General features: G+C 44.0%; 1 protein-coding gene across 1 annotated transcript in view; it reads left to right on the forward strand.

Moving 5' to 3' along the window:
- Positions 1–4722: 4722 nt before the first annotated feature.
- NDST4 (N-deacetylase and N-sulfotransferase 4) overlaps positions 4723–21873 on the forward strand; it is a 1173706-nt gene continuing 1156555 nt past the window's right edge. Inside the window, exon 1 of the mRNA XM_069234161.1 lies at positions 4723–5568. The gene's annotated coding sequence lies outside the window, so the exon portion shown is untranslated. The remainder of the gene's footprint in view (positions 5569–21873) is intronic.

Raw genomic sequence — 21873 nt, forward strand, 5'->3', positions numbered from 1 at the left:
TTCTGTGCTGTCCCCTCCCAGGGGTGTTAATAGGGTCACTTCTGTTTTTTGGGCTGTGGCTGGCGCTTGGAGCACTCCCTGTACTCCCTGTACTGGTGTCCCTGCTCCTCTGCTGTGCTCAGGAGTGGGGATTTTGGACTGCGATTTGTTTCAGTTATTGGGGGTCCCATTGCTTCTCCTGAGTGTGTGATCTAGTCGCCGCTTACTTCTTGTCCTTCCTGCTTGACAATATGACAGTGGTGGGCAACGCCTGACTGTTGCTTAACATGGTGTAGCCTGGGCCCTGCAGTTTCTTTGGCTGCAGATTTTTCCTCCCTCTTTGGGGCTGCCATGGTGGATGTGCATGCTTGTGAGTGACGCCATGCTATTGTCTCCTCACGTGCTGAGGGGCCTGGTCCTGTAGTGCCTTGTGGGTGGGGAGCCTCCTCACTTACTCTGAAGCTGCTAGTAATGTTGACAAAGCTGTGGAATCAGCTTTTGCAGCTGGAGTGGGAGCTTCAGCCCCCATTGTACATGAGGCTTCTTGTTCTGCAGATCCCATCCCTGTCCCATCTGCAAATATGGTGTTATGGGGCAGTTACATTCATGGCTCGAGTCTGTTAGATCTCCTGGCCCACATTTTGGTCTTTTGTTTTTTCCTTTTTTTTATTCCCAGGCTCTAGACTGTGAGTTTTTGTCTGGTATCAGTAGTGCATGTCTGAGTCACTGCCCTCACATATGGTATTCATGGTCTTTTGAGTCGAGACTAGGCAGAAAATGTTTGGTCCGGTTTTCCTCATTTTCTTTATATGTGGTTTCCACTGGAGTAATTTGCTGAGGCTTCCCCCCCCCCATGGGGGGTTAGTTTCCCTCCTGGCAGGACTTGCTTCTACAGGTTCATTGGGGCCTCCTTGGTTCCTTATCCCTGCTTTCCTATTCCTGTTCGCTTCAGGCTGGTTCTGTCCTGTTGTGGACCATGAGGACGGTCGTTTGGTTTGGCCCTTATATGTCTTCCTAGTGTTGTCTCTCCAGCTGTTTCTTCCTCTCTTCCGGTTGGGTGGATTCCTGCCCTCTATCAATTTCTTGGATGCCTTCCTCCATGTCCAGAGTCCTCCATCTCATCAGCAGTTCCTCTGTTTTGCTGTCCTGGGCATCAGCTCCCTGAAAAGGGTCATGCCCTTCAGGCTGGCGTCCGGCCATTGGGTGCCACTGGTTGTTTTTTCTGTTTTTTGGTTTGTCCTCTGATTCCCTTCTCTGGACGGATGGGTGGCTGCCACTTGTTCTTTATCCAAGCCCAGTTGGAGGCTCTCAGCGTGTTCGCACTGTTGCCGGAGTGTGGCTTCTTGAATGGTTGGGAGATGTCCCTGCTCCAGTCATCTCTGGCTCTCCTCTTCATCAGGGCTCACCTCTGAATGGCCTTAGGAGGGGTCTTTGTGTTGGTGGAGCAAGTGTTAGACTCCTCTCCCTTTTGTCCTTGCTCCTTCTTCACCCTTCGGCATCTGCAAGGTCATGGTCCGGGGAGAGGATGTCTTCAGCATTGGCCCTTGTCCTTTGGGGGAGATTGCATCTGGATCCCCTTGTTCATCATCTCCTGAGACATTGTAACCTGTTGCCTCAGTGTGGGAGACTCTGGTTCCAAGGGTTCTCATGACTGCTTCCAGTGGGATGGGATGGAGTGCCACCCTGAAAGTTTACGCAGCACAGGGGTGATGGAGACAATTCTGGCAGCAGTCCTGAAGGCCTTTGTTGGTTTTCTGTCCCCTGTTGTTCCATGCTGCGGTGTGTGTGCAATTGGCCATTCGGTTTGACTACTCCTATCTGCCTCTGGCTGGGCAGCATGTGTCCTTGTCTGTTTCTCCTTTCCTGGGAGATTTGCCTTTTTGCTGACTCTACTCTCCTGTCTCTCAGCAGTCTTCCTTCCAGGGTGGGATTGTTGGCCTGACATTTCTCTGGATCAAAGGTTTCCGTATTCTGTGACACTGTGTTTGCCATTCTTTCAGTCCATTGTTTGTTGGTTTGGTACCCTGGGCTATATTTGTTCACTGTTCTGGAGGTTGCCCTTCTTACCCACCTTTGCAATCCTTTTACATTCCTCAAGGTCTTGGGCTGTGAATGCTCTGGATATTCTAAGTCCTGGGGGGGTCTCCTTTTTTTGCACTTACCTCTCCTCCCTTGGGTGGTCATGGAGGTGGTGCTGGACCCGGCGGACATTCTGTTGCTACCTCAGTTTAGTCACATCCCCTTGGTTCCCTTGTCTTCTCCGTCTGTCTGTCTGGCCCCATTAAATTTTGCTGATCCTTCTGTCCCCACTGCATCATCCACTTCTTCCGCTGGACCCTATTTGCTGGTTGGGGCTGGAGGTGTGGTCCCAATGGCCATCTACTCTTGAGACTTTTGGCCATCCCTGGAGGGATCTATCCATCTGGTGGGTTTGCAGCATGCTCCGTTTGAGCCATTGATGTCTGCTAACTTCGAGTTTCTGTCAGCCACAGTTGTTTTTCTGATGGTCATTCCCTCTGGGAGACAGGTGGGGGTGACTAGGTCATTTTTGTCCTCCCCTGCATTCGTTCATTTTTTTCAGGCAAGGTGCTGCTTCATACTTGTCTGGCCATTCTCCATATAGTGGTATCCTCCTTTCATTTGAATTATCTTCTTGATTGGCATGCTATTTGTCCATCTCCTTTGTCTGATGAGAAGATGTGTTTGCATTCCCTTATTGTGCATTATGCACTTTCTGTGTCTTTGCTTTGTGCTGCTGTGTTTTGTGAGTCTGATGCTCTGTCTCCCATTGTTTGGCATTGTGGGGTCCCGGGCCTTCTTTCTCTGCCTTGTCCCATTGGGTGCTGTTGGATGTTTCTCATTCCTTTTCCTTGGCTGGCCATCCTGCCCCTGTGTCTTTCTTGGGGGGGTTTACTAGGGGTGTTTATGCCTCTGGGGTGGCAGTTGTGGTGGCTTCTGCTTATCCTCTTTGCTTTGCTGCCACTTGAGCTTAGTCTCACTCTTTTGTGACCCATTACCATTTGCTATTGGGTGAAGATGTATCCTCTGATTTTGGTTCTGATGTTTTGGGTTCTGTGGCTCCTGCAGAGTACGGTATTTGGGTCATTGCATTTTGTACGCTTCTTTAAGCTTCACAGTTGGTGTGTTTTCTTTTGAAAACAGTTGCTTGGCTTTGATACTTACTCATATGTAAGAACTGTGAGAGGAAGACGGACAAGGAGTTTGTGCCCCGGTTACTTACTGGTAATTTCATTACTGCGAGTCCATGTCTTTCTCGTCATAGCCCTGAGTTCCCCCCAACTCCCCCTGTTGTTCAACTGATTTCTTTATGGGCTTTACTGTTTCAGGAAGTCCTTACCAGGAAGTGATGTATTTATGCTCCATTGGATGGGGGTCATCTTGGATCGGGAAGGACAAGTAACGTTTGGTATTTATGTTCTGCATGAATGGAGATAAACTCATATAAGGACTGTGAAAAGAAAGACTTGGACTCCGAGTAATGAAAATTACCGGTAAGTAACCTGGCACTGTCAACTACTTCTGTATCCTATACAGGCCAATTCCTTTATTGAAAATACTGCTGCACTTCACTAGTGACATTTAACCTATGGGCCTTGGGTACCTTGTGTATCCTATACTAGAGACTTATAGATAAACTAAATTTGCCAGTTAGGGGTATACCAATGTCATCATGTTCAGTGGGGTGCACTTGCACTGTACCCCTGATCTTTACTCCTGGTTACTGGTGGTAAAGTGCACTGAGTTCTACAGTCGGTAAAAAAACAGTAAAGGTAATGTTCTGGGGGTATACCACACAAAAGATGGTCATTTCATACAGGCTGTATATTTGGTGCAATGATATTAAGAAAATGGGAACAATGTTTTCAATCCAATTGTGGAGATTAGCGGTTTTCAATATTCCACTTTGTCCTCATCCCATTAGTTACTTTATGAATTTAGATGACATATTTGGCGGCTTGTTTGCAACAGGGTGTGATGAGATCCTCTCATACTTTAAGTACCTAAAGGGGTAGTGCTATGTGGAATTAAAAGAAAAGAAGGGTGCTTGAGAGGGAAGATGAAAAGCAAGCATTCCAGACATTTCCCGTTAATCGTCGAACCATTAAAAGATTAAGAACATATTCAAAGCGATGCTACAAGGTGTAGTGTGCACAGGATATCTTCATACTCTACTTCTCATAACGTAACATGTAGCCACTCTAGATGAACACAAACATGCTTCTGCCGTATAGTTAACTGCGTGACATGTCGACCGGTGCAGACAGAATGCTCCAACAGACAAGAGACATCATATATTTGTTATTTTGACTGGCAATGTGTTGAATGTATCGTTCTTCCCCAGGAGCCAGTAGAAAACAAAGAGGTGTTTTCAGTCAGCATTTAACATAGCACAGCTGTGAAATGGGACGCAGGGGCATATTGCATAGTGACAGCTTCTTCAAATGCGCCCAGGGTTATTCATAAATCAGTGTGTGTGAGAGGAATCAGGCGAACGTCTACACAAGGCTCCTCCGCTGAAGTGTCTCTCGCGCCGCGTCCCGTCGTGCAGGTGACATCACAGCAGCTCCGAGGCCAGCGCTGGAAGGATTAGCGAGGGAATTGCCTCTTCCTGCCAATCACAATACTAAAAAGCCGCCGCGATAGTTTGGAAGAGGGAGAGGAACAGCGCGAGGGAGAGTGGGGGAGAAGGGTACATTGAGGGAGAGAAGGGAGAGCAAAGGTGGAAGAGCGAACGTCTGAGAGACAGCGAGGGCAGTGGGAAGAGAAGTGGGGACGAAAGAGTGAGCGTCGGAGAAAGACAAGGAGAAGTAGAAAGAGAGAGGGTGACTGAATCATACAGAGATAAGAGAGGCGAATGACAGGGGAGCGAACCGGTGGGTGCGGGAGTGAAAATGAAACGGCGATGGCAGAGGCGCCAGCAAGAGAGATAAACTTTGGTAAAAGATATAGACACTGAGAGACACGACCGGGAGGGTGTGAAAGGCAAAAGGAGAGGGGTGGGGGAGAGATTAGAGGGAGGCGAGAGGGGCTGGCCAGGAGGGAGGGTGGAGAGAGGGGAGATTGTAGAGGAGGATGTGAGAGGGATAAATAGTGCATGTGCGTGTGCGACAGGGAGAGGGAGGCTACAGATAAAGAATACGCAGCAGTATCGGCAGCAGGACCAGGAACCGGCGCGAGAACAGCTGGTATTTGTGTGATTAAATAGTTATCACAGCATTTTTGCTGTTCCCTGACGGCTCCCCGGTGTAATCCTCGTGTCCAAGAAGGAAGCTGCAGTTTTACGGTGTGCTGAGCAGGGGTTTGTGCCATTCCAGCTGGCTGCGTGTTGTGAAGGGGACAGCAGCAGCGTGCGTATAAATAACACGAGACGGCGCGGTAGGAGACCAGTCACCGGAGCCGCAGATGTGCGACTCCTCCCGGGTTACTTGGTTCTCAGCTGGAGGAAGCGTGGACCGAGGGGCAGCCTCCATTTACCGGCGTTCAGCGAATCCATCCTAACGAGGAGCACCCGCTGCGCTGCGCATTCCGGCAGCAGCTCAAGGCATTTAGGGGAGTTCTCGGTTACAGGTAAGTTGTATATTGGTCCGAGTTTGCATGCACAAGGCGTACCGATTGTATTTCATCATTTACAACGTATGCAGCCCTCATGTGCAGTGACCGATTTCTAAATTACGAAATAATGGCTCACTTAGCGAGAATAACAACATCGTGAAAGCACGTGGTTTGCGCGTGTCCTCGCCAATACACTACTTGGGCTGAAGTGTTGTGTTTTTTTAAGGATGAAATTGAGTAGACGGTGAGGAGATTATTCGCTAAAGGGCATTCATCCGACATGTTGACATTTATGGACGTTGTAAAATCGAATTTGAAAATGCAAGGCAGCAGATAGGACCTATAGATCAGATTTTGGGTTAAAAATGTGATGGCAGTCTGCACTTTTTATCTCCATAAGAATTACCTCGTATATGGTTAAGTGAAAGGTTGAGGTGCCATGACTTCCCCGACCTGGGTTTCTATGCATAGTCTAGCACCTAAGAGTGGACAGCTCCCAGCGCAGCACGTCTTGGCGCATGAGCTGTCCCGGGACCCTGATGTTGAGAAAATAGAGCACTGAATGAAATACGGAAACACAGGATTGAGTTCACTAGCGGCTGAATACGGGCGTTTGGCGCCCTCGTTCAATGACCATCGTCGTTTTTCTTTTTCTTTTAATGAGTGTATTTAAATCATTATGTGATAGCACGTGCATGCATCAGTGCCGGGCGATGCTCTCTCTAGATGGAATGTAATACTGCACAGCCCTCGGCACGGGAACAGTGATAATAACGGTGAACGCCTCCTCGTCCGGTGACCCCATGGCCGAGCTCCCAAGCAGCTCCATGGTAGATGTCGTGCATGCCCTTGTTTCTTAGCGGTACTGCGGTGCATTGTGGCGCTTCAAGCATCCCACCTTGAATGCACGACCGCAGTGGGAGAATATCGACGACTTTCTCTGTGGTTTTAAACTCATATCTGCTTTACACCCCCTCAAGCACTTCCTGCTTTGAAAATGAGGGATAACGTGATAATCTCTTCCTTATTACTCCTCACTGGAATGTTACGAAGGAACTTTAGTTCAGGGGCAGGTTACAAGGAAGTACTGGGGTGTAAGCATTCGCATAACTCAGATCACAGGCACCCGGAGAGAGAGGTCGCGCGCTTATTCAAACACCCAGAACTGAGGCATTGGCAGGCACTGCGGGTGAAGACAGTCTCAAACTCCGGAGCCAAGGCACACACATTCTCACACCACAGAACCAAAGCACATGCAGACAAAGTGGGTGTTCAAATTCTTACACATCTGAACCAAGATGTACGCAGACACTTCAGATGTGTATAGTTTCAAACACTAGAACCAAGGTGTATGCAGAAACTAATGTAAACCACAGTGTCAAATCCGAGGCACACAAAGTTACAGTTTACACTCTCCCATCTCAGAACCTTGGCTTAGGGCCATGCCAACACTTTTGAGAGTACTCTCGCGTGGCTGATCCTGGCAGGAAACAGACACTGTGCACGTCACCACGGCATGTACAGACACTATGGGTGTAGACATTCTCCAACCCCCGAACCAAGGTACACACATGCACTGTGGGATGACAGATATCCCCAACACAAAACTAAGTTGCACACATTTGCTAGGGGTGTCCATATTCTAACACCCTTACAAACACTGCTTTTGATTAGGTTTGCACTTTAAAGGTAGTCTAGGACCAGAGAAGACACACTTTGGATGACAATCCACCCGTTAGAGTCTTTCAGTGAATTAACCCTAATGCCTGTTGCCCATGATGGAGATTTCATCGGACAGCATGTGTCCTTAATTTTAGCATTTGTACTAAAGACCAGTGTTATAGTTGGAGTGCCAGGGCTGAAATGGAAGGTGTCCTGTGCTGTGATTCCCGAGGGAGAGGCAGACACATAAGCAAGAAACAAGCCTTTGTGCCAGGGTGCTGTCCTGTGCAGTTGGGTAATATGTAAATATAAAAGGCTGCTTGAGACTTGATAGAGATGGTGTTAATTGATGGAAACACTTTAAGCTTCCTGAAGACAAAGATTTATTACTGTGGAGAGGTATTGTAGGTGTTCTCCAAGCTGAGCTGCTCTTGCTGGACAGTTGTATAACTGTTTGCAGTAGGTACATTCCCCATATCACTAAAATCTACACTTTGAAAACACATTTGTGTCTTTTGAACCTACATTTATTTCCACATTTTGTGACAGCCTTTCTGATACTGTGTGTAATGCAAATGTAAAAAAATGACTTACACGTTTGCAGTGCTTTCTGTGATGGGCAGGGACCTCTTAGCAATAAAAATATAGAAGTCACTATTTCCTGCTGAACCAAATAGAATTCAGTTCTATGGGCTCCTGCAGCGATAACATTAACCAACAGATGTTTCATAACATAAAATAGTGTGTTTACCAGTGAATTTTTTAGCTTGCATTTATTTTTCACATAGGGTGTGCATCATTTCAGGTAGCTGCATTTTATATGCAGCTACCTGATAGTGAAAGATCAAAACATAGTCACAGATTTTTTTGTTCTTTTTAGCCACACCTTTGATTCAGTTTCTATGCTCACTGACCCCATCCCCATTCCACTCACGATAATAGAATACATACTTTTTTTAAAGCCCTTTGACCACTGAGAGACCAAGTGATGTTAGCATATGGTGTCCCACACTCCCTCATGTTCACTATGTACCCTTTTCTAGACGTTGTGTCAGATTTACCTGTATTTAATTAACACAGTGTACTATTCATCTGGCTGAAACAATGTCCTCTGGTGCTAAAGTGGATTAAGAAAAAAAAAGTAATCTAGTCAGTTGCTTAATTGCCCTAGGTATGACCAGGAAACCTGGGTTCAAATCCTGGCTCACCCCCATGACTAAATTGTGTGATTTAAGTCAAATCAAGTTATTTCATGTGTCTAGTTTATTTGATATTGTCATTTCACAGCACATTTAAGTAATTCAGTTCAATTCAGTAATTCAGGATAGATCCTGTGAAAAAAACATCACTTGCATATGCATATATATGCTTTAACGCCTGCAATACTCCACCATCCATAAAAATAATATTGGTCTCAACAGAAGGGACACCTGACAATTTGGATGCTTTGTTCACTCGTGGCTTTGTCAGGGTGGTTGGTAATAAATGTTTTAAAGTTCATGTTTAGACCTTCCAATTCAAATAAATGTCAGTGCAATGTTGTGTGTGGTCTAATAAAATAAATGGAAACACATCCATGTGTTAAGAAATAGCTTTGTTTGTTGTGTAGTTTGCATCCCAAATATTTTGAAGTTTCTCTATGTTCTTTGGCACGGAGGGATGAGGCAGACCACTGGTTCAGTGTTGGCTCCACTGCAGAGCCATGCTAAGACACAGACAGACAATCTCTACCAATGGACCATCACACCCGCAACATTTTACAGGGTGGGAAGGTGCTGCTTATTTAACCACTTGACAGTGCCTCTTCTGCTCTGGACTCTCTGCTGAGGCTCCAGGTACACAATACCTTTCAAAACTCATGAAGGAATATCTAATTTTAGAAATTGTCCTGGCTTGTTCTTTTCTTTCTTCTTTGTCCAGTTCTTACCAGTGACCCTTTGAATCAGTTGCTGAGGATGTTCCCTCTGATCTTGACTTCATCCTTGCTCTATAATTCTGTCTAGTGGTCAAGCTCCTAGTTCTGAGATAACCATAGAGCACACACTAATTCAGCCGTCGCGTCTTCTTGGAGCTGTGAGACTATAGAAGAGTTCTCTGACATTTAATGTGAGACTGTCACACACACCATCTGCTTTGCCTCATTATTTTTTTTAGATTCAACGTCTAGTGGAAGATTAGTGAGCCAGATGTGTTGGTTCAACTTGTCTAAACGAGCATAAGGTAAAAAAAAGTAACTTACCTTAATGTTTCCCAAACTGTTTTCCAAAGGTAATGAAATGTTTAGAAACATAATCAAAATGTTGCTGTTGTTTCTCTCCAGGAAAGATTGGTTATATTTGGTTAGGAGTGATGCCCTTGACACAGTGCTCCAGGGCATCACTTTACTATTGAACAAAGACATAAAGCAGCATCTGAATGTAGCATACCTTGAGGCAATCTCATATGCAGCACAGTGAATAATTAGTGCAGTATAAAAAATAGTAAATGAATAAATTGATAAACCAGTGGGGTATGACTGATCCTCCTTTTGTTTTGAATTTTGACACAATGTCCTTAATGTTTTACAATCGCATCCTGAATTTGCCTCCATGACCGGTGGTCACCTTACACACAAACTTGGTGTGCAGATTCACTCCTCTTCCCCAAAATAGAGAAGTTTCAGATAGCATCGGTGAGCACATTCTAATGACCCAGAACAAAAGCACACACTTTGTAGGTGGCCACTTTTTTTTATTGCAACCAAAGTGTGCACATGTGGCATGGGTGTGATTATTTTCACACCCTACAACCAGGAAACACCCAGACACTTCTGGTGTGCCGGTTCACAAACTCTAGTGCCCATGTGCATTCAGACGCTGCATGTGTGCTCCTTTTAAGAAGCCAGGACAAATGTCCACATAAGCACTTGAGATAGACGCATTTTACACCCAAGGAGCAAGACGAATGACACACTATGGGATTGCGTATACTCAACCGCCAGAGCAAAGGTGGACACAGACACTGTCAGAGTGCACATTTCTAGACCCCACAACCAAGGACAGTGTAATTCAGAAACCACGAGTGTGCACATTCTCACTGTCACCAGTAACCAACTTTTTGGTTTCAAGGAGTCCAAGTAAGTTCTCGAAATCTTCTGCTAAGGGACAGTTTCGGTTCATACTTAACTATGGCTCTCGGAGTGACATTCAGTGATATCTTTAGATAAGGAAAGTTGTCCACTTTTTTGCTTCAAATTAATAATGAAAACGATGCCAAGAATTTACAACTCGAGCCTGGGGTCAATGAAGAACGGGGGATGGTCAAGGGTTGAAGCTTGGCATTGCAGGGAATACCTTCCCCCTGATGTTTACTGCACGTGATGTAAATCAGAAGTGTTTGGGAAGTGCCAGTAGCCCCTTGTTTCTCATCACAACGGTACTAGAATCATACAATGTTACAACGAAGAGTTTCCGCAGCTCTTCATGCACAGACTCCAGAAGATTGTTCAGACATTTATTCACATTGGAGATTAAATCTGTGATGGTCACACCATGCTTAATGCTATAGAGCTCTACAAAAAGCGAGTAGCATTACTGGTCCAAATTCATGAGACTCCTTCAATTAAATTCGGGATGCTGAATGAAGGAGCAGCGATACGAGGACTCGAACCTCTTGCAGGTGGGTGCAGCAAGGTTTCAGCAGCAGGCACTACTCGATGGCGCGATCTTAGCGGAGACTGTGCCTGCTGCTTTGCGAGCTGTCACCCATACTACACCTCACCCTGACTTAATTTAACGTTTCATTCAACTCGCACTGAGTGCTGGAATAGGAAAAAACTTTACTCCAGGCCCCATACACTGGGGGGTCCGTGTGTGGCAGAGGAAAGAGGGTGGAGTCACCAAGGGCGGAGCTTGAAAAGCAGAGTATGGCAGTAAACTTATACTTAAAAAAAAAAAATTAAAAAAAAAAACAGCTGTAAAGAAATTGCCAACAAGGGCAAACGTGATAGCAAATCGGTTCTATTTGAATTAATTGGTGACAAAGGGGCCACGTTTTAAAATACCTTAAGGGGTTAAGACATGCTGTAAAGATCTTTCAAACAAAAAGCACGGAGACTGCTCGCCCTGGAGGTGGAAGTAGGGATGCATTCAGTTCACAGGCCTCTTCATCGAGGTATGGGAATTTCTAATGTTATCCTAGCTAGTGTTGCATAGTGGTGGGAATGGAAATAGGAGGGCTGTATGGGGGGAGTGGAGGGTGGAGTGCGGTAGGGTGGTGGGGTGCAGGGAGGAGTGCTGCATAGTCTTGGAAAGGGAGACAAGTCCTGCATAATGGTGGGAATGGGTGTGGAAACATTGCGCCGTGGAGGAGTTAGGTGGTACAGTGCTGCATAGTGGTGGGGATGTAGGGAAAAGTGCTGCACAATTGTGGGGATTTAGGCATATGAGTTGAGCAGAGATGGGTTATTGTGGGAGGAGTGCCTCACATTGTGGAGTTGAGAGTGATGCATAATGGTGGTAACGAAGGGGTGAGTCCTGTATAATGATGGAGAATGAAGAGTGGAGGGCTGCATAATGGTTAAGAAAGAGGGTGGAATGCTGCACAGTAGAGGGGTCTGGTGAGATGAGGGCTGCACAGTGATGAGGATGGAGGGCAAGTACTTCATAATGGTGGGAATGGAGGTCAGAGGATTGTGCGGTGGTGGGGATAGATAGGGAAGTGCTGCACTGAGGTGTAGGGTGGAGTGCTGCACAGTGGTGGGGATGGAGAGGAACACTGAGAAATGGAGAAGATAGAGGGTGGAATGATGCACAGTGGTGGGGAATGGAGAGGAGAGGGCTCCACTGGAATGGGGTGGGGGGGAATGCTGCTTATTGGTTGGAATGGAGGTTGAAGGGCTGCACACTGGCAGGGATGTATGGGGGAGTGGTGCATAGTGGTGGGGATGGATGAGGGAGTGCTACACAGTGATGTGGCACAGAGAGAGGGGCACTGATCAATGGTGGTGATAGTGGATGGAATGCTGCACAGTGGTTGGGGATGCGAGCACAGGGAAGGTGATGGAAGGCGAGTGCGCAGAAATGGGGATGAGAGTATCAATGCCATTCATGGATTAAATGTGAAACACAAACAGAAGTGAACGATAACTCTCAAAGCTCTCCCACTATAGCCCTCATCAGTGCCCTGCCAGATTCGAAATTGTATGCGCATGCTATCAGGAAGTTCTGCACAGAACTGTTGCTTTTGAGTCTTTTAATCTGGATCCTAATTGGATAGCACATTGTCGAAGTGATTCCATAGATTCAATTTCATTAACTCTGGTTTGATTTTATAATTATCTCCTTAAAAATTGAAAGTCCCTATTTCGAACCGAGGTTTTACTGAGGCATCTGTCCCACACGTGAATTAATTTATAGTGTAGCTTTATGTAAGTCAACCCACTTATCACTTAGAGTTTATTAAAGGATTCAGGAAGTTGCAGTCCCTTTGCAACTCGAAAAATTGAGTGCTAACTGTACTACTGCTGAATTTGAGAAGTAAGTCATGGGTTCGATAAGAGGAAGTCACACGTATTCACACAGTAGTCTTGGTCAATCAGGCCTTACAATGCGAACCTCTCACAATTTCAATTTTCAGTGTGCTGCCAGCAGCTGTTCACACCTTTTTGGCAGCCATTTAAACATTCGCCATAGTCTTTTCCAATCAATTTTGTTTCTACACCCCTAATTCTAATGCTCCCTTTCCTGGAAAACATCTCTGCACCCAGTGGGTGAAAATATGACGGTATCAAGGGGGGACTAGGAGGGCACAATTAGGGAGCTGGTAGATCTAGAAGGGTCACAGTGAAGGTAAAAAAGCCCCATTAGGGAGCAGGCAGAGCTTGGGCGGTCACAGGGTTCCTTTCTTGCTAGGTGTAAGGAGGCTAGATCCGGGATTAGACAGTTGTAGTGGGGCTCTAGTTAGTGCTGTAGTTGGAGGGATCAGGGTGGTGTTTTTTTAGTAGAATGTTGAGTCACTCCTCTGCCAAATGTGGAATTAGAAGTTTAACCAAGTTAAGGGAACCTGCTCTAAGACTTCCAAGAAACAGGTGCCTAGATGTGCCCTTTACTCAAGAGTTGCCTAGCTGCTGTGAAAATGAACACAAAGTTACGAATGTTGGGAATAACCTAATATCATGATTGTGGTGTGTGATTTTCATTGTGTACTCTATGCCCATAAACTCCAGCAAAACACAAACCACCTCCTCTCTTACTCCCTCTTCTCTACAGCGTAATAGGGTTGAATGCAGCCCCCACAGCAGATTTCCCAACATTTGCTGCTTTGTTAACAACAGGTCACCGTTGCCGGTAGGTTCAGCCCATGTCTCTGTGGAGTTGTGAAGTACTATATGTTACACCGGTGACACTTCTTCAAAATGATCTCAGTCAGTGTCCCATGCATGCGACTCACATTCTCAAGAGAAAGTGGGTGGTGGCAGAGGGCTGCTAGGACACCTGCTCCTTACAAATTTTGCTGCAATGTGTGCAAATGTATACCCTAGCTATTGATTGAGCCACACCTCTCAAATCATCTTCTTGTTGAGGCTGTTATGAGTAGAACCAAATGCATATGCTTCCTTTAGGGATCAGCCTAGAAGAAAATTAGCAAGACTTCTTGAATGCACTCTTTCTCTAAAAACATCTCATTTCGCCACCCAGTTAGCCTAAACGGGTGTAGAGTCTGACAGTGAACATATTGTTTATAAAGATTGTTATCTGAACTGAAAATCGCCTTTCACTTGGGGTAGCCAATGCAGTAAATTTTAGTTTCATGATATATTTGCCTTTTATGTGCATATTCAAATGGCAAATTTTACACGATTAATTTTGGGCCCAGGTTTACTAATGTTTCACACAGCATAGTATCCAAATTTGCTGTGCTGCTTTGTGCATTGGGGAAACACAGAACAATGTAATATTTACACATATTTTCCTGCTGCTGGTGTCACTCCCTGCTTCAGTGTTCAAACAAGAGAGCTGTGCATGATACACAACATCGCACATGGTGCAGCGGTGTGTGCGATGTCTAGCATAGGATTTTTACAGGAAGCATCCATTCCAGTACAAATTCTACATTTAGGCAAACTCAGAAATTAGCATGTGCAACCTCGCCTAACTTTGCTTTGCCCGAGCGCCTGCTCAAGGCCTTAGTAAATCTGACCCTTAGGTTCTTATCCCGAGACTTGCCACTATGATGTATAATGTTAGCAGAGAGTATTCCAGTCTAATAAATTTAGAGTACACTGTTGTTTTGGAAGATAATTATTTGTCATCATAAGTTAATTGTGACATATTTTGTTAATTGTGACATATTTTGTTAATTTGCATATGATCCTAGTTATCTGTGTAATGGGTTATTTTAAATGAACCTGGCCAGCAATATGGTTTAGAGAGTTGAATTATGGATGGTGAAAAATGAGATGTTCTGAAAGTCATGTGTGTGAAACCCATAGATACAGACTCAGAATTCTACTCTTCTGTAGTCAGTGGAATGAGTAGGTTGGGAAATAGTGACATACTTTACTTGCACCACCTAGAAACAGTAGAATGTTTGATTGAAGCCCTTTATAAAAAGAGGGTACATTACAGTGGCGGCTGGCAACTACTGTGATTGGGGAGGGGCGGGCAAATGTGTGGTGGGTGGGTGATAAAATAAAAGCAAATGAAATAAATGAAAATGTACTTGCTGTCTTGCCTGCAGACACTTCATCCACTCTGGTCCTTTCCTTCTGTCATGTCACGTCCAGGGCCCCAGCTAACTCCTTTAACAAATCCTGGTGCTGCTCTCACGCCATTACCCAGCATGAGAGAAGTGCCAGGATTGGAGGGAGCTGCCTCTCTCTTAGCCCTCCGCTGGACACTGGAGGCATGTTCATGCTTTCAACCCAGCTATCTAAGACTGCTGGTTTGAGAGGTTTATAGTGGGCATGTCAGGCTGACTGTTGCCAGACAGCCGGCCAAAGTGACATGCGCACTATAAACTAGGGCACAGGCAGCCCTGCCCACCACTGCTGCCACTGTGCAGGCCCGCCCCGTCCTGACACTTGGTTCAGGGTGGGTTGACAAAAAATAAAATGATAATAGATTAACTGTATTACAATTCTATTTCTCATCTCTGCTTTTCTGGGGGTATTTTAGTGGGGTGAGGCCTTTCAACTTTAATGGAGGAGCCCCCCCTGGTAAGTGATAGCATCCAGGTATCTGGAACAAGTTTAACACTGTCTTCCATACTTAATGGAACTTTGCCAGGTCAGTTCGCCAGTTTCTAAGAACTCACTGGCATCAAGGGCGTGGTCATCCTGAGATCAGTATAGAGACACTCTGTTTCCTTGAGCTCTAACCTTGAGTCCTTTGTGTTAGTTGCTGTGGCTCTTTACAGCTCAATGATGTATTCGGACTGTTTTGTATGCCCATGTCTTGTTTTACGGCAAATAAAACAAACATGTTTAATACAAGAAAATAGATTCCAGGAAAACAATCTTAATGAAAATAATCTAAAGGGAGACTGGAGAGCAATCCACAGAGTCAGTGCACCAAAAGGCAATCCCTCCCAGCCCAACTCACAAGTTGATTTGTGCAATGCACAGACAGCATCATTTACAAGTGCAAATTCAAGTTTGTGATTCACAAGATGTGAATCTGCAGTCCTAAATCAATTAACTAATACTTGAAATTACACTACTGAGTAAATGTCACATGGGTGGTTTAGAGCAGGTGAAAGTGAGAATATCTACAATAGTTGGAGAACACCCCCAAGCTCAGGTCTGTGAGTATTCACAAAGCTTTTACAGGTAATTTCTAACCCTGAAATCGTTTTAGCAAGTGTATTCCACTGTGTTACATTTTTACTTTTGCATACACACTCACACACACACACACACACGCTTGTTTTATTATACTTTGTAAATGTCCAAAAAGTTATAGTTTGCTCCAAACAAATGAGTTACCCAATAGTATCAAATATCATACTTCCTCTTCTTATCGGTCCCCGTGCAGGCAGATCAGTGCATTCCTTACTTTGCAACTCCTCACATAGAAGAGGGTATTGAAAGAATTAAAAAAGAAGAGAGGGCCTCATTCCCAAAGGTAAACTTATACTTTAGTGTAAGTTTACTACTTTTAAGTTTTCACAAACTACAAGTTTAATTTTACTAATAGTAATTTCACGACTGTGGAGACATTGCAGTCAGGGCTGGGAACTCTGCCTATTAAAAAAAACTGGCAGGCCAGTCCTATCTTTTAATGTGTGGAGTTCTGCTCCTCGAACGGCGGAGTCTGAGCTGTTGTAAAATTGCTATTAGTAAAAGTAAACTCAAAGTTTGTGAATACCAATAAAAAAGTAAACTTACCCAAAAGTGTAGGTTTACCTTTGTGAATCAGGCCCCTACTATAGCACATTACACAATTATCTTGTGCCAAAAAGAGATGTCCTGTGTATGGGGGCAGGTTGTGACACCTGACGCATCAATTAATTACCTTAGGTGTCCCTGTACCGTCAGTGCATGGAGAGAAGCTGAGGAGAGGATTATGATGTGTCAGAAGAATAGCCCTAATTTGCCCTCTCCTTTAATGCAGTCCAAGTTCCACAGCTTCAGTTAAACTTGTCTATGTACTGCCATGCGATTTTCAGATGACTCCGTAAATAGGTAACTAGGAACCTTGTATAACACAATCTAAGCAATAATTTTATAGGCATTGAAGTGCCATTGGAAATAATTTAAGGAACCTAAAGGCATTAGATGTGCAATCAAATCTCTGGTGGGTAGGCTGCAGCCCTGGACATAAACAGATTGTTTAGTAATTGAAGAGCCAGGACAGAGGGAACACCCCCCCCCACCCCATCAGGGCTCTTTGTCACAGAGTTGTAGCAATTAATCTTTGCCAGATGATCATAATTTAGGGGCTGATTGTGTGGTGGAGAGTTTCATGCACATGTAGCAGGGACAATGCCATACAATGTTTTGTGCACTAGATTGACATATTTAAATTGGATCCCACGCATTCAGCCAGTGAAGATTTCATAATCAAAATATTTATTCATACATTTTAATACAGAATTCAGTATTACATGTAATTTAAATCACAACATACTCCTGATCACCCAGAAATTAGAGTGTGCATAGCCAAGCTGAGAGTTAATTGTAAATCCTACCACAATTGACTTACAATTTAAAGGTAAAAGGTTGATGTCCATCTGCCAGTCAGGCTGCTTTCTTCAGATCTGTTGTGATCACAAGTTCTAGGCTTCTCTAAAACTTTCAGAAGTGGTCAGGTGCTTAAATGAGTTGGATCAAATCTATGGAACTCTCTCATAAAACTGCATGTCATCTCTGACCATTTAGCACTTTGCAAAGCTACCAAAAGGTTTTTCCAGGGGTGGCTCCTCCGCTATGGCGGAGGAGGGTAGCACCCCACCAGCAGCAGCAGCTGCTAAACTTTTACAAGAAAACCATAATAAACTACGCTTATTGTAAAAGGGGGGAGGCAGGGGGTGTGACAGGGACTAATAGGGAATGCACAGCACTTCCTTCAGTGTGCATGTATGTTTGGCTGGCCGTCTTGGACCATCCAAACACACATGCACACTAGACTCTTTCCAACCCGGCACTGTGTTGCCTGATTGGAGACAGCAGGCAGAGACTTCCATTCTGCCTCGGAGCACCCAGACAGGGCTTTCTGTCCAATCCTAATGCTACGTTCATGCTGCCAGCAGCATGAAAGCAGTGTTACAATTAGCCGCATTGCAGGCTGGGAGCCTGTGCCTGCAAGTACTGGGAGCTAAAGGAGCAGATCGAGCAGCGAGAAAGATAAGTTTTATTTTTAATTATTATATTTTTTTTGTTGTCCCCCCTGTCGCCCTGCCCATTTTCCCTCCCCGGAGCCACGACTGTGTTTTGTCTCTGTTGATTGACTTTAGAAGGGACTAAGTTGGATGGTCTGCATTCTTCTAGGAGTTCGAAAGCGGTAAACTATTTAGTTGGAATCGTCCTCAAGCAAACAAAAAATAAAGGGCCTGATTCACAAGGTAAGCATACTTTTGTGTAAGTGTACGTTACATTTGTTTTGGAAATCACAAAACTGCATTTTAATGGTAAGTATACGAGCGGAGACCCCTCAGTTGGGGCGGATAACTCCGCACATAAAAAGGTACCACATGCCTATCTTTTTATGTGTAGAGTTCTCAGCCCCGACTGCTGAGTCAACGCAGTCATAAAATTACTATTAAATGCGGTTTTGTGAATTTCAAATAAACTTACACAAAAGTGTACGTTTCCCTTTGTTAATCAGGACTAAAATGTCTAAAATCTGCTGCAGTGAAACACGAGTTCAAGAAATGCTGACAGAGGTACAGTATTAGCCTCTCCAAATGCCAATCTGTGGGGACCTGAGAGATAGGACCTCCCTACACAAAACTGCCAAATGAGTGCATCCTTACAAGGGGGCCACGCAGCTGTCAGGGCTGCTCCCAGAGCTCAGCGCGGCTGACGGGAAGAAAACAAAACAAACGGCCCTCATATTTCAGCTTACAGAGTAGTAACTGTAGCGGTGAAGACGGGGAACATTTCTATCGCATTAAATGTTGTCTCAGTCTAATCTAAATGCAAAGCTGCTCGGCAAAGTTCTGCTCGTCTTTTATTAATACGCCCTGAGTATCCTGTCATTATGAATTCCGCCCGCACCGCGGTGCACTCTGAAAGCATTGATCCTAATGAATTCCTCTGGTATTCTCGGAGACGCGCTGCTTAGTTTCACATTCTTTCCACTTTAATTCAGCATGAATGTCATTTAAAAAAAAAGTTAGCCAACCGGATTCGATCATATCAGGGCTCTAATGTGTTCAATTATGGGTATCAAAACAATTTGAAAATGGCAAACCAATTACAGGTCCCCCAGCACCCACAGGGTGAGGTCTCCTTGTCGGTGTCCAGAAAGGCTATGCCTGTATTTCCAACTGTTACATACATTTAATATATGAGCGGTGGAAAGATTTGTGAGTATCTAATTGGTTGCACTTATCGCTGGTGCAAATTGCAGCTGACTAGTTCAAATGGTTTCTTGGGGATACAATTCCTGGCATATAGATTTTTGGGCATAGAATACTTTTCTATGAAGGACTACCCAGACCATTCTAGATCCATTTTGGAAACAGTTATTGGTGTCTAATATTCTTCAATTGTTCAAAATGATACTTGATTTAATCAACATAAACCCCTTGTTTTTAATTCGGCCATTTATGGAGCTCAGTAGCCAAATACCAACGTACCACGTGGGCATCTAATAGAAACACAGTTCACTTAGTTCGTTCCTAACAGGGATGCCACACATTGGGATGGCATCCAGAAAGAGAAAGAAGTTGTTTGACCTCACAAACAAGTTTCTAAAAGTTGGAAGAGGGCCCTATTTGGACTTCTAAAGAAAGTTTCAAGAGGTCACTTTTGTCCTCTTTTCAGTACCGCCACAATCAGGTATAGCTACAATGTGGACCTAATTTCTTTGTAAATGACACGAGACTGGCTGTCTAATTAAGGTCCATCTGATACCACACCTATTAGGGTTTAAGTCCCCCATCAGACATCTTGGTGGCCCTGAATACAAAAAAAGCTTTTTAAATGTCACCGACTCACCGGAAGAAAACTTTAGGGGCATTAAGGGAGTTTTCTATATTGGTCTTTATAATGGACTCCCACCTTGAATGACATGCCTGATATGCCACCGATCGGTGATCCCAAGAAGCAGAACTTGCCACACGGAAAACATTTTAGGTAAAAAATGTCAGCTTCAATTAAAGGCAACTTTAAATTTAATCTAATAGCCTAGCTGCCACAGGTATGATGGATGTAACATATCCCCTTGCCAGTGGTTCACTGGCTAGGATGACGAAACATAAATTAGGCCAATCTTCATAAATCCAACTTCCTTAATGGTAGATGTGTGGTTTGAAAAGTGATTTGTTAATCTGGATCACTTTGATCAGTAAGACATGTGGCCTGGTGAATGTTAGGAATTTGTTTTTAAAGAAAGGACCACAGTAGGATTTCCATATATACGAGTGCAGCAAATTTTGTTATTTAAACATATATTCGTATAAATATCGGACTATACAAATACAAACTTATTCACATGGTTGACAGGTTTTTTTTCCTGGCATTTATGCTAATGGCAATTTATGATATGTACAAGAGTACAACTCAAATCAACAAATGTTTTAGTATGCGACAATTCACTTCCTTTCTACGGTGTACAGAGTCAGGAGTAAGTACTAAATAATGGGAGCTCTTTGGGAATACAGTAATTAACGTTTGCTTAGCAAAGATGACTCAGTCCTCCAAATAGGGTTTCTTGAAATGAATGAGTAATTCAAGCAGCATGGTTAGGATGATCTCAATTAGAAAGCACAAAAAGTGATAGAGTGAAACACTGATAATTATTTTGGATATGTTCCATTACATCATGTTTCTCTTCCATTACAGAACGGGAAAAAACAATGCAAATGAATCCTATCTTGCTTTAAAAAGGGCAGCATGTACTGAAGTGATGCATTGTGTATACAATGAATGGGAATTTAAGTAGTCCAGGGGCATAGGTATGTTTCAATCTCCTTGGTCCTCAAAAAGGAGGTGCTGTTTTATTTCCAGAGGTACGCAGATCTCTTCACTCATGGGAACACTCATGTCACTTATGGGAGTTTACTTAGGCAGTGCAACTATGATGTTTGGAATTGCTTAACTTAATGTGGCCTACTGATAATTACTTTTGACACATTCCATTCCATTACGACTTTAGCTTTTCCCTGCCTTTATGTTATTAGAGCTGCCATTTATACATCAGTCTTGATGTCTTGAATGACTATGTCACCTTCCCTCAAAAAGGTGCACAAGAAACACTCTGAACATAAACAAAAGCAACTTTAGATTCTTTTCAACCTTTTTGGGCCTCATTGGTTAAATGGGGTATGAGTCCCTATGGCAGAGATATCTGGAGTTAGTGCAAACCCACCCGTTTTGGTATTTGGATGATAGGAGTTAAATGATGTAAATATGTGTGCTTTCGAAATCAGCTATGTTAAGGGTAACTATGCTGGGAACAAAGCAAGCACCCTTTGCCATACTTTGTTGTAGGGTGTTTGCTTTGCTCCCAGTCTGGTTAACTATCATGTAGCTGATTTCCTTTCAATTAATGTTCTCAGTGACAGACTGACAGATGTTTTCTCTTACGTCCCAAAGAGACGCTTGGACTAATACCATCATTGGTAAAAATGTCGACATTAAACATAGGACCTGCATATAATAAAATGGACACAAATATCTTTAAACGGACAGAGATGATTCATTATTTTATACATTTCTTTAATGCCCTCCTGTATTACTCTGCTTCTCTGTACATAAATTGTTCACTCTCAAAATCACCATGTTCTGCACCATCAGCACTTTTTTTCTGAGCCTATCGGTATAATTAATACACTAATACATATGGATACCTGCCACACATTTGTTTATTTGCGTCACGTTTCTTAGTATTTTGATTTATCATTATTTAGCTAACTCACAAAGTAGTTATTGAGTCTTTTTATCCAACTGATACATTTACCTGAAATTCTGTAAATTCATGATCTGCTCTTGACAATGGCTCCTTAGGAACC

The sequence above is a fragment of the Pleurodeles waltl genome, chromosome 1_2, assembly GCF_031143425.1.
Source record: "Pleurodeles waltl isolate 20211129_DDA chromosome 1_2, aPleWal1.hap1.20221129, whole genome shotgun sequence".
In the NCBI taxonomy this organism is placed as follows: Eukaryota; Metazoa; Chordata; class Amphibia; order Caudata; family Salamandridae; genus Pleurodeles; species Pleurodeles waltl.